Here is a 25132-nt window from a genome sequence, read left to right as displayed (position 1 = left end):
GATGGTCTCGGGATTAGGCAGAAATTCCATGCTGCAAATCATCCCCAATCAGCTGGTTTAGTTGAGTGCTATAATGGCACTCTGAAGCTTAAGTTGGCCAAAATTCAAGAAAGCACTGGTTTACAATGGCCAGATGCTTTGCCATTAGCACTTTTGTCCACCCGAATGACTGTGCACTCGAGAATGGGTTTGAGTCCATATGAAGTAGTGTTTGGTCGCCCGGCGAATGTTTGGGGCGTACCAAGACCGACGAGGTTTAGTGACCTCGAATACCCTGTTTTGCTTGACTATTTGCGTGAATTGACAACTAAAATGAGTGTTTTACGCCAACAGGTATACGATACTCTTCCACAAGCTACATAAGATCCAGGCCACGCGATTGAACCTGGTGCCTGGGTCTTTATCAGAAATTTCCAGTGTACGAAGAACGATCAGCCCTGCTGGACGGGACCCTTCCAGGTCCTACTGTCTACGAGATCTGCGGTACGGGTGCGTGGGAAGCGCCATTGGATTCACGGCTCCCACACCAAGAAGGCACCCTTACCTTTGCCGTATGACAAGTGGGTTCAGGATGGTCTCGCAGATTCTGAGACCGAGACAATCCCGAAGTTTGTACCGTTCAGTGATGCTCGCTTGATTGGAACTAACGCAGAACAGGAAAGTGATCGACTTTTGCAAGCATCAATACCTCCTGCCGAACGATTGGACACTACCGAGCCTCATCTTCTGTTTGCCGATCAAGAGTTACCTGGAAGAAATCGATACAATTTGAGATCGAGAATTAAGGACTAATAAAGATCAATAAAGTTGATTTTTTTTACTGTTTGCAGGTTAACTCTCCACCAAGGATCTACTTATTTTTGTTTTTCTGAACTGCCATCCAGTTCTTGCTGCTAGGGTCGCGATTGCTACCAGTCTTGGGAGTGTAAGCCTGAGACGCTAGGTCTAGGGTTCTGTTGGTCCGAGGCAGTCTTCCTGGGTGCAGCAGAGGCACTCTCAAGCAGAATCAACCAACCACCGCGGGCAGCACCCTTAGTTTAGGATGGATTTCTTTGAGTTGGAGAGACCTGTGCAGACACTGACTTTTAGAAAATGTATATGCAAAATAGTGTCGAAGAAATGCTTTTTGATACCATGCATACTTTTGCTATTGAGTTTCGTAATTTTCATAGTTGGTTATGTAGCATTTGTTTTTAAAATGACGTCTAATTCCACTCTGCAATCTACACCTTCACCTACTATTTCTTCTCATTCTTTCCACCCTTTGCCAGAATATGAGGTAGTCAGACGTAAGTAATTCTCTAATAATTCTTTCATACAGCTTTTGCACCAGCATCAGTTAGTGATCAATACAACGAACTGCTGGATTTGTGGTTTGATGCCTCATACAACCGATAAAGGTATTCCTTATTTGGTCTTGCCCTTTAGTCTGAATGGTTCGATTCGAGCTTACAGAACCATGTTCATATATGCCCACAGTGTTGACCCCTTACGTTCACCGAGAGATAATCCGAAGAATAGTCCTATAGCTAGAGGCATAGTCGATATGATTAAAGGGACTAATGCAGTAGAGACTATTCCGAAAGATGAGAGGCAACCATATAGTGGTTGGAACGTTACTGGATATGGAGTTAGTCTGAGTATTAACCAGCGAGCGAAAAGTCCTCTACCGATCTGGATAGTGCCCCATAAAGGCTACTATTGTCTGCAGGGCAACGGTAAGAATCCGAAGGCTCAGTTAGGGAAGAGCGTTTGCGCTGAGACTTACGTGTTTACGTCTCAGTCTTCCCCAGCATTCTTAGCTGCTAAGGGTACCTATTTTGTTTGCTACGACAAAGCGTATACATGGTTGCCCTCCGACTTCTCAGGCATACGTTTTGTTTCCTTTCTGTTACCCCCCACTTTTACAGCTGCGGCAGATTACCACAAGACGAGAATTGCGAGAGATGTCTTTAGCCAAGAAGACACCGCAGGACAAGAATTGGGTGATTTCTTCAAGGGTTTTCTGCCGTTCTGGGGACCTATGGCTAACAGTAGGAATATTCGTCAGCTTACGAGAGTGGTCGAGTCCACCATAGTGGAGACTGCTGGTGCCCTTGGTAACCTGACTGCTGAGCTTCAGTCGGATAGACTTATGACACTTCAGAATAGAGTTGCCCTAGACGTTATTCTAGCAGATCGAGGTGGAGTTTGTAGACTGATTCAATCAAGCTGTTGCGTTTTTATTCCAGACAACGCTCCGTCAGTCCTCCAGGCCATTTCCAAATTGCACAAAATCTCCGATTCTGTCCATCTGGACAAAGGAGATTGGTCTTTGATGGGATGGTTATGGGGATTGATATCCACTTGGGGTTGGAAGATTCTGATGGTCATTGGGATGGTCTTAGCGATTCTGTTCATGTTTTGTCTCTGTGTACAGTGTGCTCCAGCTATTTGTGGCCTTTGTGCTACTTTGTGCGTACGGAAGCCTGTCCGGAGAGAGATGCATAGTAATAAGATGATGCTACAGCAGCATATCGATGACCTGATGAACATAGATCCGGATTCAGATTAAAATGGGTCTGGGTTTATTGCCTATGATAGGGCAAAAGGAGGGCCTGTTGTTCCGTGGTTCCGAATTGGGTTCGATAGTTCCGAAACCCGATTTATAAAGATCGTCGGAAATGGACGATTTTGGTCTCCACGGACCGCAAATGGCGAGTATAACGTGTCTGAGTGTTTTCGTATGAATCGATATAGGAGAACACTCTGCATTTGAGGATTTAGTCTGAACCCTCGGGTTCCATTTTGTATGTGGCAACCATCTTGTGTGGTTGCCCTAACATAGGCCCGATGACTGTGGCCGAACGAGTCCTTGACACGTACGCCTTAGCTGACTTCTGGTTGACCTGGCCGAACTGACTCCTTGCCTGGGGCAAATCCCGCTGAGCCAGTTCCTTGTTCAGCAGCTGGCCTGATAAAGATCAAAGAGCAGGACGTGCCCGACTTTATGGCACACTGTTCCCACTCCTCTATCTCCTTTCCATCTGTTTCTGCCTTTCTTTTACAACAAGTTCATTGATCTGGGTTGAAGGTTTTATGATGGGTTTGTCCGGCCTGATCGAACAGGAAACCAAGCATGTGTGCGATCGTTTTGGTGGGCTGGACAACGGAAAGTGGGATTATCTATGATTGTTGTTATTCGCTACTTTTTGAAATGCTACTTGTTCATTGGTCAGTTTGTATGCACCAAATGTAAATTGTGATGTTGCCAGAGGCGTAATTTTCGGCATAAAAGACCGAGTTTCGTTCATTGAGGTGGTGCAGCCTCTGTCGAACTACCCGTGTGTACTTCGTAGACCTATGTCCCTGGTTGCAACCAATAAACTTTGGTCTTTGACGTCATCAAGAAGTATCCCGTGTCTCTGTTTGCCAAGACAGGGGAATCCGGGGTTTTTGGGTGTTGCCCTGACACCGCAGGGTTATTGTAATAGTATCGGTTCCGAAAAACCCAGTACCTCAAGTAGAGAAAGCTTTGGATAGCGTAGGGGTAAAAATTACTATTCCCACTCCAGAGAGTGCAACAGTAGGGAAAGCGTTGGATAGCGTAGGAGTATAAATTACTATTCCCACTCCACAGAGTGCAACAGTAGGGAAAGCATTGGATAGCGTAGGAGTAAAAATTACTATTCCCACTCCAGAGAGTGCAACAGTAGGGAAAGCGTTGGATAGCGTAGGGATACAAATTACTATTCCCACTCCAGAGAGTGCAAAAATAGGGAAAGCGTTGGATAGCGTAGGAGTATAAATTACTATTCCCACTCCACAGAGTGCAACAGTAGGGAAAGCGTTGGATAGCGTAGGAGTAAAAATTACTATTCCCACTCCAGAGAGTGCAACAGTAGGGAAAGCGTTGGATAGCGTAGGGATACAAATTACTATTCCCACTCCAGAGAGTGCAACAGTAGGGAAAGCTTTGGATAGCATAGGGGTAAAAATTACTATTGCCACTCCAGAGAGTGCAACAGTAGGGAAAGCGTTGGATAGCGTAGGGATACAAATTACTATTCCCACTCCAGAGAGTGCAACAGTAGGGAAAGCGTTGGATAGCCTAGGAGTATAAATTACTATTCCCACTCCACAGAGTGCAACAGTAGGGAAAGCGTTGGATAGCGTAGGAGTAAAAATTACTATTCCCACTCCAGAGAGTGCAACAGTAGGGAAAGCGTTGGATAGCGTAGGGATACAAATAACTATTCCCACTCCAGAGAGTGCAACAGTAGGGAAAGCTTTGGATAGCATAGGGGTAACAATTACTATTCCCACTCCAGAGAGTGCAACAGTAGGGAAAGCTTTGGGTAGCGTAGGGGTAACAATTACTATTCCAACTCCATAGAGTGCAACAGTAGGGAAAGTGTTGGATAGCGTAGGGGTAAAAATTACTATTCCCACTCCAGAGAGTGCAACAGTAGGGAAAGCTTTGGATAGCGTAGGAGTAACAATTACTATTCCAACTCCAGAGAGTGCAACAGTAGGGAAAGTGTTGGATAGCGTAGGGGTTAAAATAACATACTTATAAATAAAAGCTTTTTTTAATAAAAATAATATAAACTGTTAAATAAATATAAACCATATGCAATACCTATACATAATAATAAAAAACATGATTAACTAAATATATTTAACCTAAAATAAATTTTAAAAAATACCATTTTATAATATTTAATTACCAAATATTAAGTAATTAACAATTATATTATTAACAAAACAATTATTTTAAAAACATTATTACTTAATTACATTCAAATTACTTCCCACCATATTCCCCTATAAAGCCACTACCCGCAACAGAACACATTTATCCATTTACGAATTAATTAAAATTATTTGCCAATCAATTAAAATTATTTACCAATTAATTAAAATTATTTACCAATTAAGTAATTTTAATTAAAATTCCTACTAATTAATAATTAATTAAACATAATTAAATAACTTCCCACCCTATTCCACTATAAACCCACAACCCGCTACAGAACATATATATCAATTAATCGATTAATTAAAATTAAATACCAATTAATTAAATTTATTTACCAATTATTTAAAATTATTTAATAATACCTACTAATTAATTTTTATTTTAACATATTTAAATTACTTCCCACCCTATTCCCCTATAAACCCACAACCCGCTATAGAACATATTTATCAATTAATCAATTAATTAAAATGATTTACCAATTAATTAAATGTAATTACCAATTATTTAAAATTAATTAATATTAACTACTAATTATTAATTAATTTAACCTAATTATATTACTTCCCACCCTATTTCCCTATAAACCCATAACCCGCTACAGAACATATGTATCAATTAATCAATTAATTAAAATTAATTTCCAATTAATTAAAATTAATTACCAATTAATTACAATTTAGTAATAAATCCAACTAATTAATAATCAATTTAACATAATTAAATTACTTCCCACCCTATTCCCCTATAAACCCACAACCCGCTCCGGTACTAAAACATATAATGTGCTTATAAATAAATGTATTAATATATAATTAATACACATATAATATAAAATATTTTAAATACTTAAGTAAAACATATAACACATACATAATAAAAAACAAAAAATTAGACAAATATCGATATTACTGTCATCGAAATTAGTAACATCGATATATATGCTATCGATATTACTAACTTCGATATAAAGAATTTCGATATTACTTACCTTAGGGTCGATATTCTGTCCAACGATATTCTTGACATCGATATTCTGCACCTTCGAATTTTCACACACAATATTTTGGTAGGTCGATATTTAATACTCGATATTTTGACTGTGTACCGTTAAGATTTTAAGTAGGAAATTATTACCTGAGGGTTACAAACTGGCTTTTGAATGCTGAGGAGCACCAGTGCTAATTTCTAGTAGGGTAATTTTGGTCCATAATTTCCTTTGAGTGGCAATTGGCAGAACTGATCCATTGAACAGTATCTATCGAAACCTGCAACACTTACCCCAAACGAAGGCTATTTTTGCCCATATTCTCTTGAATGGTGAGGGCCAGAGACTTGAGGCCACCAACATTGTTGTCCATTCTTTACTGAACTGCAATGTTACTCTATTAAATAAATTGCTATTTCTTTTTAAGTAACAACCCTGGGAGGACAGTATTTCCCACGTTCATTTACCACACATCACATCAGCAATGTTAACTACGATTACTTGTATGTTAAGTGGCTATAAAGGCCCTGGAGAAATTTTTAGGCCCTGGGATGAAAAGAAAAATGTCTTATACCAAAACCCTGCTATTATCTTTGCTCTAGAAGGTGTGGACTCTGAGGCTACAATTGAGGCTACATTTGGGTTACTGTGGTCTGAAATGAGCTGAAGTGCCTGAAGCCCCCTTGAGCTCCTGCTATGTGCTTGCCTGGTGAGACAGGAAAGGCACCTTCAAAGATGGAGTCCTAATTTATTTAAAGTGGCTGAAATCCAGCATCAGATTCGGAAGGCAGGCAGTCGGGAAATAAGAGTTCGGCTGCTTCCTAAGGGTGACCTGTGACCCGTTTTTTTTTTAGGCCTCTGCTTCATTCCTCCCCTGACAGGCTATAGCACTGAGGCGGAAATGAGTTTGAGAATAGGCTCTGCAGGGGGCAGGAGCTGCTCTGGCTGTTGGGCCATCTTCACTACACCAGGGCCAGGCTGGGGTGCATTCTCACCTCGGACCCCCTTTGGTCACCTGGCCCAGAAGCAGGAACTTTTCCCTGACCCCTTCCTATCCGGGTCATGCCATTCAGGCCATGGTGGGCAGGGGAGTGTAAGAGTTGCCCGGTCCTCTGGGCAGCCATGTCATTTTGTGACTATTTGGGCCACCTTCACCTCAGCCCCCAGAGCAGTAGCAGCTGTGTGCTTTTCTTGGCCCCTTCCCTGCCAAGCCATCCCCCTGAGACTATGGTGGGCTGGGGAGGGGCTGAGTAGAGAAGCATCCTCGGACTCGCTGGGGGCCCGGTGTTATCACCTTGGCCCCAATGCCTCCAGGCCTTTTGTAGAGGAAGTGTGTGCATTAGCAAATGCCTCACTTTGAGGTCATCATGTCCAGGAAACGAAATGAAGAGAATGTGCTTTTGGGCCAAACCTGCCTGACTTTGAAACTGTAGAACTCAATTTGGGTCCCAGCCTTGGCTGAACATCCTGTGATGCAGAGCAAATCACTTGATTACCCTATTCTTCAGGCAAACATTAATTTGAGGTTGTGTAGTGTAACCGGCACTCTTGAAAATTGCCCCAAAGCCACTGAGCTGAGTTTACCCTATATAAAACTGCAAACATGTAAAACAGCCATTACTTCATGTTTTAAGATTCTGCAATGGACCGCACAATAATTAAAGAGGACTCTTTACATTAAAACATCCATATTCTTTTTAACGTGACTTTTCTGCCTTTGTTCAATTTAACTATCAGTCACGATTCAATAAGCCAGCTTTGGAACACATTTTAAAGTGCTATCGCCTTAGGTTTACTGTCTAAAATGCATACTAATCAGAGGAAAATATACCAGCTTTGGGTAAATTAAAAACTAGCCAGGTGGCTACCCTAGCCAGATCAGGTGTTGTGGCTCTTGAAGGAAATGAAATGAGAGGGGCCCCTCATACCAAAGGGACAGGGCTCCATGTCAGACTATAAAGTCATAAAATATTCTCATTGGAAACAAAAATCATAACAATGACTCATTCATTACATTTCCATCTCAAAAACAGTCTCAGGCTTATCCACAACTCATACATACAACCCCAAAAAAACAAGTTTAGTGCCACAGAAGTCACTTACTGCAACAAATATTTTAATTAGACTTTGTGGTGATTTTTGTTTCCAAAGGGAATATTTTATGAATTTGTCGTTGTATCCCTTGAGCCATTTTATTCCATCTGATCCACCCAGCAAAAATGAAGTGCGTCTAACTATCACCAATGTTACTGGTTTTGTAGGCTGTAAAGTGCTTACGTTACCAACCATTTAACTCAAAATGATTCCTGCTAATCAAAGGGCACGATCCTGGAACGTGGGCCGCTTTTTGGGGAGTGCCCGGACTTAATTGTGATCCCAGTCCGATTTGGGCAGCAGAATATCGAGCAGTGCGCAAAGGGACTAGTGAAAGACAGCTGCACAAAACAGGAACGGATAACTTATTTTGTCCAAATAGAAAAGTAGTGGTACCTGTGCGGGCCCGGTGCGTGGCTTCACTTTCCAAGTTCCCGCGCATGCGCTCTCGAGTTCTCTCTGTCACAGAAGAAGGCTATTTCAAATGCGCCTCTCTCCGGTCCATTTGAGGAGCTGAACCTCGATTTATCACGCTAATTGCGAGGCCAGGCTGGCCTTCAGCTGAGCACCCCCCCCCCCCCCCCCCTAACCCTCCCTGCCGTGTTGCCTTTCAAGTTCTGCCTTGTTACTTGTTGGAAGCATTAAAAACAGATAAGGGTGCCATGTGTGCCGCTCTTTAATTCTTCCAGAGATGACGAGGGAGCAAGTCACTGTGAAATCCCCCAGCTACGGCCAATCCCCCAGCTGCAGCCAATTTCATTTCCAGGGGAAATAAATCACTGCGAACCAGGAAAATAAGCGTGATAATGTGCTGTTTCTGCAGGCCTGCTGGAAACATTTTAATCTGGCCATAAATAAATAATACTGACCCACTTAGCTCCCTAATAGGTCAGTTCATTGGAGAGGAAGGTGACCAGGAGAGGGGGGAGCCGGCTGCGATGTCAGCTGCTGCAGCCTCGCTCCTCAGACTTGCCATTCGTCGGCAATCGAAGTGGACGCACCCCAGAGGATAGACTGAGGAAAATGAACATAAAAACAGACAGAGTAAATGTCCTCTTGTTATATGGCGCTTAATAACAAAGCTCGTCTGCTTCTAAGCAGTCGCATCGTTGGTAGGTATCAGACCCGGGGCACCAAGACATAAAATACCTTAGATTAGGATCACACGGTGTGAGTATATGAAAGGCTCGCGCTGGGATTCGTTTTCTACCTGTGGAGGAACCTGCGTTAAAAAGTCGTCCGAATCGACTGCGCTTCCCGGTGCCAGTGTCTGGGGCAGAGCCTGGCACGGACCAGCGTCAGTGACATCAGAGCCCCTCAGTGCCCCTTTTCTTCACCATCAGCTGGCAGTCTCCTGGCGTGCAGCTGCAGTGATGTCAAAGTGGTGTGATTGGTCGCCAGGCATTGTCAAGTGTGCGTCCTTGGGCGCGAGGGGGAGCTTCGGGACCTGGTTTTGTTACTCACATCCACATCACATACCACACTGTAACGGTGCTGCGCAAGGTGTTTTAACCGACATTTGGAATTCAAATCTGACCTAAATACATCTAATGTTATGCATTAAATATACGGACAACATCCTTCCTGGTCTAGCAGAGTCACACGCCACGGTCAGTTCTGTGACCCCAGAGCTGATGTAGTCCTTTCAAGGTGCACCACTAGCCGGGGGGGGGGGGGGGGGTGGGGGGGTCGTAGATCAAATATGTCATGGCGAAGGGGGCAGAGGGAGGTTATTCCCACTACTTAATTTGTAAAAAAAATAAAAAAAAGTTCATGGGTCCTAAATTGATCTTGGGAACCCGGCCATTGGCCCCAAATTGACCTAGAGAACCCAAGGATGGTGCTGCTGAATGCCAGGGTTATCGAATACCAACACTGCTTATTTTTGATTTTACCTCATGCCTCTATCTGTCAACACTCTTCACATCTTGTCTTTCTGTCTCACTGTCAGCGGTTCTTTTAATCTCTGCTTTCTCTCCGTGTCACTGTTTTTCTATCTTCCTCCTTCCTGTTCCCTTTTCTGCCTTTTTTTAACTCTCTTGCCCTGGGTGAAAAGCTGATGATGAAAAATAAGGTTGGTTGCCTAAAAATGAATGTCGGTGCCCCTTACCTTGAAGAACAGACAGAAACTATGCACCAAACTGTTTTTGCATCCTACATTAGGCGACGTGGGTGGGGGAGTTGCACACTTGCTCTGGACTTGAAAGGATATTACCCAGCAAGAAGTGTACATTCTAAAATGCCCTACACATCACACTCCAGGGGCCTGTATTAGTGGCTACGAAGTACGCACATCATAAAGGGAAAGGGGTCAACAGTCACACTGTCCGCCTAGGGAGATTCTGGCAGAAGGTTCATTTGTGCTTCGTCTGTGTTCTTTTTTCAATTCGGCACCCACAGCACCCCTAAGAAACACCTGGCAAAGCACCGGAGAAGTAATTACCTCTATATTTTGTAATCGGCAGAAGCATGTTCGAATCCCGTCGTCCTACTGTAATGAACTTTCTGATCTAGAACATGTCACATCCTTCTACAATACCCTACTGGTCTTATTTGCCAAAATAAAAGGAAGGTAGATGTGATATAGTTCTCGTTTGTTAGTTGTGCGTTAACATGCATTTATTCAACGCTTCGTCGGGTGTAGTAAGCGCTATATTCAATTTACACGTTTGCTGTTCCGAAATCTCACAGGGATCTAGGCATCTGCCCTCTGGTCCTTCCGATAAAGGACTTATCTCTGTGAACCCTGCGACGTGCAACCACGGAAGAGACTGCCTTTGGGGAGGGGTGGCGGTGCTAGACACCTTGTGGGCGCTAGCGGTGCCAAGCACGGAGAGGCGCAATAAATGTCTGTGGATGAGCCGAGAATTAATGCTGCGCAAAAAGTGCGCGCTGCGCATTGAGGCGCGCAACACTTCCCTCACGGCGTCGCCAGGTGCGGCCAGGCCGGTGCCCAGGGCGGCTTTGGCTCCTCCTCGCAGGGGCACAGGGGGGTGAGCGCGGAGCCGGGAGCTGCCGCCTGTGCTGTGACGCGAGGGAGGGCGGGGGCGCTGCACCTGGCCTCGGCTCCCTCCCTCCGGTCTGGCTCTGCTGCTGCTGAAGCGCATGGAAGGAAGGCGACTCCGCGCCACTGCCACCCCTCGCCGAGCCCAGCGCCAAGGTCCGGAGCCTGGCCGTGTGCTCTGAATCACCCCCGCTTCTGGGGCACCGCTGCCTGCCCTCTGTGTCGCCGGTGGTCGGGGATGCCTGCTGATGCTGCCGGTAGGTGCGCTGCGCTCCTGCAATAGGTTGTCGGCTGGTTCACAGGTCGTGCCTGGGAGAAAAGGGGCTGTGTCAGGTGTAGCAGCGGGCACCAGAATGCCACTGGGTGGGTCTGACATTGGTCCTTGCGTGGCACTCACTCCGGGTGGAGAGATGCTGGCACTGCGGTCACTGACAGTCAGTAGGTGCACGGAGTGTCCCCTTGGAGCGGGGTGGTGGGGTTGTGGACATACTGGGACACCACTGGCAGCCTTTTACATGTGCCCCTTGTGCCAAGAGAGTGGCTGGGTAGCCCTTGGTCCATCAAGGGCGTCCTCTCTGCCACCGAGCATCCCAGCATCCCTCGTGCCACATCTGCCCGCTTAGCCAGCGTCCGAATGGCATACGTCCTCTTCCCCACATACGAGTTAAAGAGGGGGTTCTGGGTTTTTATCGGTTTTATTATCCCAGCTGCCCTATCCCAGTGTCTAGCAGCCACTTCCTGCATCAATGCGAACATCGCACTTTCCGATTTGGTACCGCACCCGGGCTCAGGCGGGCAATTTATGCAAACATCCTCTGCACATTCAAGCCCCTGACTGAAAAGTGCAACTACACCAGAGACCCAGTGGACTCTGAATCATATCAGGGTGATCTTATGGGAAGGCTGCGGACTTCGCTGTACTACACAATGTTCTTAATGCGCCCGTTCAGCTGAGTGCCCATATATATTACCAAGTGACTTTGAGCCGAACTCCTATGTCTACTGATGCCCCTACTGATGCCGTGATGTCATAACAACCACTGCTTCGTCACGTATTTTGGGCGGATATCCTACCAGGGTGCAGGGGCGTAGGTCTGGTGGTGGGGCTGTTAGTCCTTCAGAGGTGAGGTTTGAGGGGTGGGAGGGACGCCCCCTTGGGCCCGCCTTCGGAAACATCCAGGGGTGAGAAGGGAGACACACCCTAAAACTCGCAGGGTGTCGGGGAAGCTCTGGAATTTGGTTCGTAGGTTATCTCCGCTGAGGTGTGAGGGGATGAGAGGGCGGGGGCGTAGCTTCCCTTGGTGCAGCAGGTGCAGTGGCACCGGGGCCAACTGAACCCTGGTTATTGCTGGGTTTCACAGTTCAAACAGGGGCCAGTGGCCTATTACCTTCTATGCCCTGGGACCCATGGCAGATAGAGTCGTCGCCCGGAGAAACCCAGGGGCGAGCAGTGGGGGGCAGCGGGATGGCCCAGTATGAGCTTTAGGGGGATTGGAGGGCTGCACTCAGGAGTGAGTGAGCAGGGACACTGCATTCTATGGTACGCAGTGAGGGAAAGACCCTCAAGAGACCCTAGCGGTGCTGTTTCAGGGGCCGAAACGCAGTCGTCCTCAGATACACTTAGGGGCGAGTAGGGTTCCGCATTCCGGGTGGAGGTGTGAGGGGATGGGAGGGCCAACCCCGCGTGTGGGGACACGCCCACCACCATCGCTCAGGGGCGAGCAGGGCTCTGTCTGCACCTGGTGCTGAGGTGTGAGGGAGAGAAGGGGTCCCAAGAGCCTCCCCAGAGACACCCAGAAGCGAGCAGACGCCGTTTGGGCAGAAATGTGAGTGGACTGTACCTACCGTAGGCAGTACGCAAGTTTAACTTCAGTGCTGCGGTGCGCCATGGGCAGAGAGTGGGCAGATCTCCGGCTCCAGGATTCGTCCTGTTCCACTGCCGCTGACGGCAGGAAGATGCTGCCCATTAATATTTAAAAGGGGCTGTGTTTTTTCAATAGAGCTGCTCAGCTCGTCATCTTCCAAGTGCCAGGGCTTCTTGAAGCACCAAAACTCGGTGTTTTGACGTGTGTTAAACTGCCCTTCTTCGGTGCTGGTAGGCTGGAGTGTTTCCGCTCTTTGGAGGTCCGTCTTGGCGTGTCTTCTGACTGGAGATTTGGCCGGTGAGTCGCACAGACACTCTGAGGCGATTGTTATTTGCAGCAAAACCGAGCAGAATGTCGGGTACAGAGTAGTGTTAGCAAAATACTCTTTCGGCAACGGCCATGGATAGACATGAAAGAAACGCCAGCGCTGCATGCTTGTCCCATTGTCCCATTTTAAGGTTCGGTGTAATTTGTGATTGATTTTATTCGGTCACGAATGGAATCAGCGGAATATGTTGGTGTTTTGAGGAGTTTTCTTTTAGCCCGTTTATTGATAGGGTGACACCCTGATAGGAGAATTCTCTGTGAAGCTTCGTTCAATGTTACACTTGCTGAAAAGGAGTCTCGCTTCTGACTTTCCACACAGCATACAGCTGAGTTTGTCCTTACTGAGCACATGGATGGATGTCTGTGTAAGGAAGGCAGGCTGGCTAATGTATAAGAGTGGATGGATTGATTATTTTACTGGGTGGATGGATTGATAGACGGAGTTGCTGGGTGGGTGGAGGGATGGAGGGATGGATGACGGGATTGCGGGATGGATGCATGGATGGGGTTGCTGGATGGACGGATGGGATTACTGAATGGGTGGTGAATGGATGGATGGACGGATGGATGGGTGGGCAGAAAGACAGATGGGTGTGTGAATGGACCGGATGGCGGGTGGTAGGATGGATAGATGGTGACGGGACGGGAGGACGGGATGGACGGGAGGTTGGGTGGTGGGTAGATTGGTGGGTGGACGGACAGATGGATTGGTGTGTGAATGGACAGGAGGGTGAGTGGTAGGATGGATGGATGGATGCATGTGTGGATGGGTGGGTAAACAAACGGACGGATAGATGGATGGGTGTGTGAATGGACAAGAGAGCGGTTGCTAGGATGGATAGATGGACGGGTGGGTGAATGGACGGGAGGGTGGGTGGTAGAGTAGATGGATGGGTGGGTGGACAGACAGATGGATGGGTGTGTGAATGGACAGGAGGGTGGGAGGTAGGATGGATGGATGGATGGATGAATGCATGTATGGATGGGTGAATGGGTGGACAAATGGACGGATAGACGAATGGGTGGGTGAATGGACAGGAGGGCCGGTGGTAGGATGGATGGATGGATTTGTGGGATCAGGTGAAGGACGGATTTGTGGTTGAATGGATGGATAAACAGATGAGTGAACGTGTTGATGTGTGAGTTGGTAAGTAGGCAGACTGCCTGGGCAAACAGATATGACCAGTGAGTGAAAGATACCCATAAGTTTTTCTCTCACACTGATGGAGCGGTGTCTCCCTCACACCACCGCTTACCAAATAGGTATACATTTAACTGACCAATGTGCAGAGTTCATTTGCATCAGTTTCCCTGACGAATTACCTCTCTTTTGGTTGGGCATGTTAAGTTTGCTTCCACAGAGTGTGAAAATTGGTTAAGTGTATCGTGTATGTTATACACATTGGCATGTAGCAACAGGGTAGAAATTTTCTGTAAGGGAGGTTCCAGGGTAGCACTGAGCTATGCGCAGCCTTTTACAATACAGTGGGCACTAGACATGCACGTTTGCTTGTCCTCACAAGGCTGGACCCCTGAAGAGTGGCTCGCATGCCTGGCTTTTCTCTTTCGTTTGTTCATTTCTAGAGAGTACCAGCCGAGTTCAGGATCTATTGTCCTCACCCTGCTTTTTGTAAATCCAAATACAGCTTCAGTGTTTTCTCAAGCCCCAAGCAGAAACAGGCTTCGAGCACTGGGGCGCTGACTCTGAGATCAGAGGCACAGGTTCTGAACAGGGCTGCTCTGAACGTAGCTGCGCAGGCCTTGAACTGGGCTCTAAGTTTCACGCCTTGAACAGTGGTGGTCTGGGCTCAGAGTTTCACACCTTGGACAGTGGTGATCTGGGCTTAAGGTTTCACGTCTTGAACAGTGGTGGTTTGGGCTCTAAGTTTCACACCTTGAACAAGGGTGGGATAGGCTCAAAGTTGAATGCCTTTGAAGTGGTAGTGTGATCTCAAAGTTTCACTCCTTGACAGTGGTGTCCTGTGCTCAGAGTTCCATGCCTTAGAGAGTGGTGGTGTGGGCTCAATGTTTCATGCCTTGGAAGTGGTATTTTGAGCATAACGTTTCATGTCTTGAACAGTTGTGGCCTGAGCTCAAAGTTTCTTGCCTTGAACAGTGGTGGCCTGGGCTCAAAGTTTCATGTCTTGAACAGTTGTGGTCTGAGCTCAAAGTTTCATGTCTTGAACAGTGGTGACTTGGGCTCAAAGTTTAACTCCTTGAACAGTGGGGCCTGGGCTCAAAGTTTCACGCCTTGAACAGTGGTGGCCTTGGCTCAAAGTTTCACGCCTTGAACAGTGGTGGCCTGGGCTCAAAGTTTCATGCCATGAACAGTAGTGGCCTGGGATCAAAGTTTCACGTCTTGAACAGTTGTGGCCTGAGCTCAAAGTTTCATGCCTTGAACAGTGGTGGCCTATGCTCAAAGTTTCATGTCTTGAACAGTGGTGGCCTGGACTTAAAGTTTCACTCCTGAACAGTGGTGGCCTGGGCTCACAGTTTCATGCTTTGAACAATGGTGTCCTGGGCTCAAAGTTTCACACCTTGAACAGTGGTGGCCTGGGCTCAAAGTTTCACGCCTTGAACAGTGGTGGCCTGGGCTCAAAGTTTCACGCCTTGAACAGTGGTGGCCTGGTCTCAAAGTTTCATGCTTTGAACAGTGGTGCATGGGCTCAAAGTTTCATGCCTTGAACAGTGGTGGCTTGGGCTCCAAGTTTCATGCCTTGGAAGTGGTAGTTTGAGCTTAAAGTTTCATGCCGTGAACAGTAGTGGCCTGGGCTCAGAGTTTCATACCTTGGACAGTGGTGGTCTGGGCTCAAAGTTTCACATCTTGAACCGTTGTGGCCTGAGCTCAAAGTTTCATGCCTTGAACAGTGGTGGCCTGGGCTCACAGTTTCATGTCTTGAACAGTGGTGGCCTGTGCTTAAAGTTTCACTCCTTGATTAGTGGTGGCCTGGGCTCACAGTTTCATGCTTTGAACAGTGGTGGCCTGGGCTCAAAGTTTCACGCCTTGAACAGTGGTGGCCTGGGCTCAAAGTTTCATGCCTTGAACAGTGGTGGCCGGGGCTCAAAGTTTGATACCATGAACAGTAGTGGCCTGGGCTCAAAGTTTCACGTCTTGAACAGTTGTGGCCTGAGCTCAAAGTTTCATGCCCTGAACAGTGGTGGCCTGGGCTCAAAGTTTCACGCCTTGAACAGTGGTGGCCTGGGCTCAAAGTTTCATGCCATGAACAGTAGTGGCCTGGGATCAAAGTTTCACGTCTTGAACAGTTGTGGCCTGAGCTCAAAGTTTCACGCCTTGAACAGTGGTGGCCTTGGCTCAAAGTTTCACGCCTTGAACAGTGGTGGCCTGGGCTCAAAGTTTCATGCCATGAACAGTAGTGGCCTGGGATCAAAGTTTCACATCTTGAACAGTTGTGGCCTGAGCTCAAAGTTTCATGCCTTGAACAGTGGTGGCCTATGCTCAAAGTTTCATGTCTTGAACAGTGGTGGCCTGGACTTAAAGTTTCACTCCTTGAACAGTGGTGGCCTGGGCTCACAGTTTCATGCTTTGAACAATGGTGTCCTGGGCTCAAAGTTTCACACCTTGAACAGTGGTGGCCTGGGCTCAAAGTTTCACGCCTTGAACAGTGGTGGCCTGGTCTCAAAGTTTCATGCTTTGAACAATGGTGCATGGGCTCAAAGTTTCATGCCTTGAACAGTGGTGGCCTGGGCTCAAAGTTTCATGCCTTGAACAGTGGTGGCCTGGGCTCAAAGTTTTATGCCTTGGAATTGGTAGTTTGAGCTTAAAGTTTCATGCCGTTAACAGTAGTGGCCTGGGCTCAGAGTTTCATACCTTGGACAGTGGTGGTCTGGGCTCAAAGTTTCACATCTTGAACAGTGGTGGCCTGGGCTCAAAGTTTCATGTCTTGAACAGTGGTGGCCTGTGCTTAAAGTTTCACTCCTTGAACAGTGGTGGCCTGTGCTTAAAGTTTCACTCCTTGAACAGTGGTGGCCTGGGCTCACAGTTTCACGCCTTGAACAGTGGTGGCCTGGGCTCAAAGTTTCATGCCTTGAACAGTGGTGGCCGGGGCTCAAAGTTTCATACCATGAACAGTAGTGGCCTGGGCTCAAAGTTTCACGTCTTGAACAGTTGTGGCCTGAGCTCAAAGTTTCATGCCCTGAACAGTGGTGGCCTGGGCTCAAAGTTTTATGCCTTGAACAGTGGTGGCCTGGGCTCAAAGTTTCATGCCTTGAACAGTGGTGGCCTGGGCTCAAAGTTTCATGCCATGAACAGTAGTGGCCTGGGCTCAAAGTTTCACGTCTTGAACAGTTGTGGCCTGAGCTCAAAGTTTCATGCCCTGAACAGTGGTGGCCTGGGCTCAAAGTTTCATGTCTTGAACAGGCGTGGCCTGGGCTCAAAGCTTCACTCCTTGAACAGTGGTGGCCTGGGCTCAAAGTTTCATGCTTTGAACAGTGGTGGCCTGGGTTCAAAGTTTCACGCCTTGAACAGTGGTGGCCTGGGCTTAAAGTTTCACTCCTTGAACAGTGGTGGCCTGGGCTCAAAGTTTCATGCTTTGAACAGTGGTGGCGTGGGCTCAAAGTTTCATGCCTTGAACAGTGGTTGCCTGGGCTCAAAGTTTCACGTCTTGAACAGTGGTGGCCTGGGTCAAAATTTGATGTCTTGAACAGTAGTGGCCTGGGCTTAAAGTTTCACGCCTTAAAAAGTGGTGGCCTGGGCTCAAAGTATCACGCATTGAACAGTGGTGGGCTGGGCTCAAAGTTTCACGTCTTGAACAGTGGTGGCCTGGGTCAAATTTTCATGTCTTGAACAGTGGTGGCCTGGGCTCACAGTTTCAAGCCTCAAACAGTGGTGGAATGGGCTTAAAGTTTCATGCCTTGGACAGTGGTCCTCTGGGCTCAGAGTTTCATGCCTTGAACAGTGGTGCTCCCTAGCCATGGTTCTCTGTGCACAGTGACAGGTTCTACACAGTGGTGCTTTGATCCTACTGCTGTAGGTTCTGAAAGGTGGCGCTCAGAGCACAGTAGGGTTCTGCATGGTGGTGCATTTGACTGAGCGGTGCAGGTCTTTGACAGTAGTTCTGTGGGCCAAGTGGTGCAAGGTCTATGCTGTGGTTACTGAGATTAGTGGTGCAGGTCCTAAACAGTGGTGCTTTGAGTTCAGCGGCCCAGGTCCTGTGCAGTTGTGCAATGAGTTCATTGGTGCAGTGCTTAAATAGTGATGCACCAAAGTCATTGGTAAAGCTCCTCAACAGTGTTGCCCTGAGCTCAGCAGTCCATTACCTGTGCTGTTGTGCTCGGAGCTCAGTGGCACAGATCCTGTGCAATGGTGTTCTGAGCTCAGTAGTGCAGGTCTTAAATAGTGGTGCACTGAGCTCAGTGGCACAGATCCTGTGCAGTGGTGTTCTGAGCTCCGTAGTGCAGGTCTTAAATAGTGGTGCACTGAGCTCAGTGGCACAGATCCTGTGCAATGGTGTTCTGAGCTCCGTAGTGCAGGTCTTAAATAGTGATGCACTGAGCTCAGTGGCACAGATCCTGTGCAGTGGTGTTCTGAGCTCAGTAGTGCCGGTCTTAAATAGTGGTGCACTGAGCTCAGTGGCACAGATCCTGTGCAATGGTGTTCTGAGCTCCGTAGTGCAGGTCTTAAATAGTGGTGCACTGAGCTCAGTGGCACAGATCCTGTGCAGTGGTGTTCTGAGCTCAGTAGTGCCGGTCTTAAATAGTGGTGCACTGAGCTCAGTGGCACAGAGTCTGAGCAGTGGTGTTCTGAGCTCAGTAGTGCAGGTCTAATATAGTGGTGCACTGAGCTCAGAGAGGAAGGCTCTAAACAGTGGTGCTTAAAACTCAGAGGTGCAGTGGTTGTTACATGGTAGACTGCACTCAGTGGTGCAGCTCATACAAAGTGGTGCCCTGAGCTCAGCGGCCCAGGATCTGTGCAGTTGTGCTCTGAGATCAGCGACACATATCTAGGGCAGCGTAGTTCTGAGCTTAGTAGTGCAGGTATTTAAATAGTGGCGTACTGAGCTCAGTGAAGGAGGTTCTAAACAGTGGAGCTTTAAACTCAGAGATGCAGTGGTCGAGACTTAGTGCACTGAGCTTAGTGGTGGAGCTCCTGCGCCACGGTGCACTGAAATCGGTGGTGCGCATCCCGTGCCATGGTGCAGTGAGCTTAGTAAGGTAAGTCCTGAACAGTGGGGCTCTTAGCACCTGCGCTTTGGAGTTTTGCACTCAGTACTGCAGTTCTTGTACAGTGGTGGCCCTATCTCAGTGTTGAAGGTTCTACACTTTGGAGTATGGATCTCAGGGGCACGTGTCCTGGAATGTAGTGATTTCAGCTCAGAGGTGCAGGTCCCATACAGTGGTGCTTCAAACTTAGCGCTGTAGGTACCCTAGTGATGCGGGACCAGTACCTTGGTACTATGTGCACAATAGGCCTTGAGCGGTGGTGCATTTTGCTCCCAAGTGCAGGTCAACTGTTGCGTCCTGAGCTCAGGGGTGGAGGCCTCGAGCCTATTTATTTATTTATTTATGTATTTATTGTGACTTATATAGCGCCCTATAACCCAGGGGTCTCTAAGCGCTGATGGTGCACTGATCTGATTATTGGAGTTCCTGAAGGGCGCACCTGTGTGTTCAATGGCGCGCGCAGTAAACAGTGGTGCTCTGAGCACAGTGGTGCAGGTTCTGAAAGGCGTTGCCTCGAGCTCAGTCGCGCGCGCCCCAAAGACGGGTGGACTGAGATGCGTGCGTCACGAGCGCGTGCTGGCTGCCTTCCTCTCAGGGATCTCTATCTTTCAGTCACCGCTCTACCTGTCGTCTGACTGGTTCCGGGCGTAGTTTCCATTGGTCCCACAGGTGCAGTGGCAGCTAGGCCCAGAGAGACCCACTGAACCCGCAACAATGCTGTATTTCACAGTTCAAACAGCGGTCAAGGGAGGAAGGTAAGGGGGGGGGGGGCATTTTCTTCCTTGAACTAGGGACCACGATACACTGGCTACGCCACTGTGGGTGGCATCCTTTCAAAACGGAAGAGACGCGTCTACCCATGTAATGGGCTTAGGTGACAAGGAAGGGCCCTGTTGGTGTGAGATTAATGGAGAGGGTGTTTATTTCAGCGGATGCTGTGGAGGGGGGCAAACGCACTCAGACCCTCTGGTTCTAAACCCCCCACTTTGTGGTAATGAGCGATGGAGGGGCCGAGGTGCTCCATCACTGTTCCGCCCGTGGTCTCATTAGAGATCCGGGTGTCAGAGACTCTCGCTCTCTAATTTACCTAGGTGGGGGGAGATGGGGTTATCTGCAGACACGTGTGCTGAAATCCGATGCTTATCTCACAGAAAGGGGCTGGTAATTGTCTGCGAGAGGACAGCTCACAGGATGTGCCAAGCAGAAAGCAGCACTCGTGTTTTTAGGTCTCGCCTGTCGATGCGCATGCGCATCGAGCAAGCGAGAGTATTGCGACTTATCCACTCTTTATCCACACTGCAAGGAATCGTGGCGATTCCTTGCAGTGCCAGTGACTTTTAAGGTCAATGCGCATGCGCATTGAGCTTATGCGCATGCGCATTGACCTTAAAAGCGCGTGCGCGTGCACGTCCGTCTTTGTTTACCCGCTCCGCCCCCTCCCCTTCCCGCCGTGTCGCATTTCTCCTCCCCCTCCCCTCTCTTCCTTCCGTCTAACGCCGTCTAACTTCCTTCCGCGTAACACCGCCGCCCGCCGCGAGCCATGCTCATCTACCGGGCTGCAGGCACACTGATCCTGCCAGTCATTCCCACAGGCCGGTCGCAGCTCCCTCGGTGCCGCCCGTCCTCCAGCTGCAGAGCACAGCGTCACAGGCGCTGACCGGCTCCACAGAGTGCCCGCCTGCACAGGAGCAGCTCACAGCCAGCGGCCTCCCACATCCTCTGCAGGGCGGTCCTTGCCGCTTCCATCTAGGCCGCGGGACAACGCCTGCTTCACATGTACGGTGGCAAGCCTATTTTGTGTGCTCAATCCCCTACGAAGCACAGGTCAGCTTCTCTAAATTCTAATTATTTTGTTTACCGCAGCATATTGCTGTTCATTAGGTGGCAGCCAAAGGAGCTTGCCTAGAGCGCAGCCATCTTCGCGCAAGGCTAGCTCCATCCCTCTGTGTCCGCATATTTACAATAAAATACAAAATAGCCCTTCCCTGCCCTCCGTTTTGTTTCAGCCCTTCCCTGCCCTCAGTGTTGCTTCAGCGCTTCCCTGCCCTCCCTGTTGCTTCCGCCCTTCCCTGCCCTCCCTGTTTCCGCTCTTCCCTGCCCTCCCTGTTGCTTCCGCCCTTCCCTGCCCTCCCTGTTGCTTCTGCCCTTCCCTACCCTCCCTGTACACTGATCCTGCCAGTCATTCCCACAGGCCGGTCGCAGCTCCCTCGGTGCCGCCCGTCCTCCAGCTGCAGAGCACAGCGTCACAGGCGCTGACCGGCTCCACAGAGTGCCCGCCTGCACAGGAGCAGCTCACAGCTAGCGGCCTCCCACATCCTCTGCAGGGCGGTCCTTGCCGCTTCCATCTAGGCCGCGGGACAACGCCTGCTTCACATGTACGGTGGCAAGCCTATTTTGTGTGCTCAATCCCCTACGAAGCACAGGTCAGCGTCTCTAAATTCTAATTATTTTGTTTACCGCAGCATATTGCTGTTCATTAGGTGGCAGCCAAAGGAGCTTGCCTAGAGCGCAGCCATCTTCGCGCAAGGCTAGCTCCATCCCTCTGTGTCCGCATATTTACAATAAAATACAAAATAGCCCTTCCCTGCCCTCCGTTTTGTTTCAGCCCTTCCCTGCCCTCAGTGTTGCTTCAGCGCTTCCCTGCCCTCCCTGTTGCTTCCGCCCTTCCCTGCCCTCCCTGTTTCCGCTCTTCCCTGCCCTCCCTGTTGCTTCCGCCCTTCCCTGCCCTCCCTGTTGCTTCTGCCCTTCCCTACCCTCCCTGTTGCTTCCGCCCTTCCCTGCCCTCCCTGTTGCTTCTGCCCTTCCCTGCCCTCTGTGCTGCTTCCGCCCCTCCGTGCTGCTTCCGCCCTTCCCTGCCCTCCGTGCTGCTTCCGCACTCCCCCTCACCCTCACTCACCCTCAACCCCTCACCCTCACTCACCCTCAACCCCTCACCCTCACTCACCCTCACTCACCCTCAACCCCTCACCCTCAACCCCTCACTCACCCTCACCCTCAACCCCTCACCCTCACTCACCCTCACTCTCACTCATCCTCACTCACCCTCAACCCCTCATCCTCGCTCACCCTCAACCCCTCACCCTCACTCACCCTCAACCCCTCACCCTAACTCACCCTCACCCTCACTCACCCTCAACCCCTCACTCACCCTCACTCACCCTCAACCCCTCACTCACCCTCACTCACCCTCACTCACCCTCACTCACCCTCACCCACCCTCACCCTCCCTCACTCACCCTCACTCACTCACTCACTCTCACTCACCCTCACTCACCCTCACTCTCACTCACCCTCACTCTCACTCACCCTCACTCTCACTCACCCTCACTCTCACTCACTCTCACTCTCACTCACCCTCACTCTCACTCACCCTCACTCTCACTCACCCTCACTCTCACTCACCCTCACTCACCCTCACTCACCCTCACTCACCCTCACTCTCACTCACCCTCACTCACCCTCACCCTCCCTCACTTACACTCACCCTCACTCACTCTCACTCACCCTCACTCTCACTCACCCTCACTCTCACTCACCCTCACTCTCACTCACCCTCACTCACCCTCACTCTCATTCACCCTCACTCTCACTCACCCTCACTCTCACTCACCCTCACTCACACTCACCCACCCTCACTCACCCTCACCCTCACTCACCCTCAACCCCTCACCCTCACTCACCCCCACTCACCCTCAACCCCTCACCCTCAACCCCTCACCCTCCCTCACCCTCACTCACCCTCAACCCCTCACCCTCACTCACCCTCAACCCCTCACCCTCAATCCCTCACCCACACTCACCCACACTCACCCCACTCACCCTCACTCACACTCACCCACCCTCACTCACCCTCACCCTCACTCACCCTCACCCTCACTCACCCTCACTCACCCTCACCCTCACTCACCCTCACCCTCACTCACCCTCAACCCCTCACCCTCACTCACCCTCAACCCCTCACCCACCCTCAACCCCTCACCCTCACTCACCCTCAACCCCTCACCCTCAACCCCTCACTCACCCTCACCCTCAACCCCTCAGCCTCACCCTCACTCACCCTCAACCCCTCACCCTCACTCACCCTCACTCACCCTCAACCTCATGCTAAAGATTTACAAAAAAACCCATAATCAATTCTAAAAGCACTAACTCTAATGCTGCGAGACCTATTGCATTTCTAATGCTTGTTAACTGGGCAGGTACTGTAAAAAAAGATGACACGAATTTGCACAAACAGCTGTCTAGCTTGGCTTCATCAAAACATGTTCGTGTGTGACACGTACTCCTGCATGCTTACACTTTGGAAGTGTAGTAGTTTACGGGTAAAGCAACTGGGTCACAGGTAATCTTCAGATTATGTGTACTTCCTGGCACCCATCTTCTGGAACGAACTTCTGCGGCAAGAAAATGCCAATTCCCACTTGCTTTTCTTTCTGTGGAGCAGGGGTCAAGCACAGATTGATTCAACTTAGTTAGTGCAGTCTGCTGCTCGCAATGTATATGCTGTCTTCTGCAGTCAGTGCACAACCCACCGAGCTTTTTCACTAGGTTCAGACCTTTCGATTGCTCCTGGATCTGGTTAACAAACCCATGAACCCACTGAGCTCTTGCAATGGGGATTACATGTGCGATCTCCATATTGCACAGTGTGTGCGGCAGTAGACTTATTGACCTCCTGAGACATCTGACTTGAATTGCAAGTTGAGACCTGCTAGATTCACCAAGATCTGTGCCGCATGTGCACCAACCTGCAAAGCTGTTTTAACAGTTGATACACTTGACCAGCAGATCTGGCTGTTAACATAGCTCACTGGGTTAACATGCATACTGTGAACGTTTATTGGAAACTAGATTTCGTTATGGGCATCTCAGATATTCAACCATTTAAGGTTCAGAAAATGATTTAAATCAGTTTAATATGTTTTGTTTTAAACAAAGTTGGTAACCCTGTTGCAAGCCATCCTTCGCTCCAGCCTGTGGGGAGTAGTGGTGAAGGAAATTGACACATTTGTGCTATGAGAGGGTGGGGAACCCAGCACAGCTGGTCACTCAATTGACCCTCATTATCATCCTTGGTAGGTTCTTGTAGTGTGCTATTCTAACCTAAATGGGTAAATTCCCAAGATTAAGAGGAATAGAATAAGAGAGTTTCTGTTTTCCTCCCATCAATCCTCCTATTATCATCCCTAACCCCTTGCTGCTAACGGGAGGAAGTGAGCATGGGATAGGTGAGTCGAGAGGTATTGGCCGCTGTTGATTAAAAGTACTAGTCAAAGATTCTTTGGAGGTGTGGCTAGCATGTTGCACACATTTTTAGGTCTCGACTGCAGATGGATTTAGCTTTACATTACATAGGCTCACAATGGCATTGGGACAGCCCACTGCTTATGACTGGATGGCTTTGTAGTCTATCTCACATCCGTGCTCCTGTTTCTTTGACTTCACTCCCTGTTCCTGTCTTAGGCCGGAAGGAACATTTCAATCCCACAGTGTTTCGACAGGATGATGTATCTTTTCACTACCAATGTCTACCCTTAGACTGCAGGGCTTCCCTAATCTAGGGCTAGGGCGACTGACTCTGGAATCTGGGGATCATGGTTCAATCCCCGGGGCCGGCGGCAGATTAGCCCAGCACCATGTGACTCTGGGCAATAGCTTGCTTAATCCTCCCGACGGCCCCCAGCGCCTAGAGACCCTTACGGGTGATTGTGCGCTTTACAAATGTGGATTATTATTATTATTATTATTATCTCTCTCACTCATTCTCTCTCTCACCTTTTCTCCCTTTCAACCTCTTCCTGATCCTTTTTTCCCATTACCAACTCTATTTTTTAAACGACTCCCTTGCCACTCACCCAACATCCCCATAAACTATGAGTGGTGGCCAACATCACTATCAATAGCATTCATCTTAAATGGTCCTTGTTAGAAAT

General features: G+C 48.8%; 1 protein-coding gene across 4 annotated transcripts in view; it reads left to right on the top strand.

Moving 5' to 3' along the window:
* The first annotated feature begins 10901 nt into the window (after positions 1 to 10901).
* HS3ST5 (heparan sulfate-glucosamine 3-sulfotransferase 5) overlaps positions 10902 to 25132 on the top strand; it is a 639160-nt gene continuing 624929 nt past the window's right edge. For 3 of the 4 annotated variants that reach the window (XM_086926836.1, XM_086926834.1, XM_086926835.1), the window contains exon 1: positions 10902 to 11084. The gene's annotated coding sequence lies outside the window, so the exon portion shown is untranslated. Of the gene's footprint in view, positions 11085 to 12895; positions 12990 to 25132 lie in introns of those variants that run through there. The other variant, XM_086926837.1, reaches the window with a different exon arrangement.

The sequence above is a fragment of the Lissotriton vulgaris genome, chromosome 6, assembly GCF_964263255.1.
Source record: "Lissotriton vulgaris chromosome 6, aLisVul1.2, whole genome shotgun sequence".
Lineage (NCBI taxonomy): Eukaryota > Metazoa > Chordata > Amphibia > Caudata > Salamandridae > Lissotriton > Lissotriton vulgaris.
Note: the sequence above shows the minus strand (reverse complement) of the source record. Positions and strands in the feature narration are given on the sequence as shown.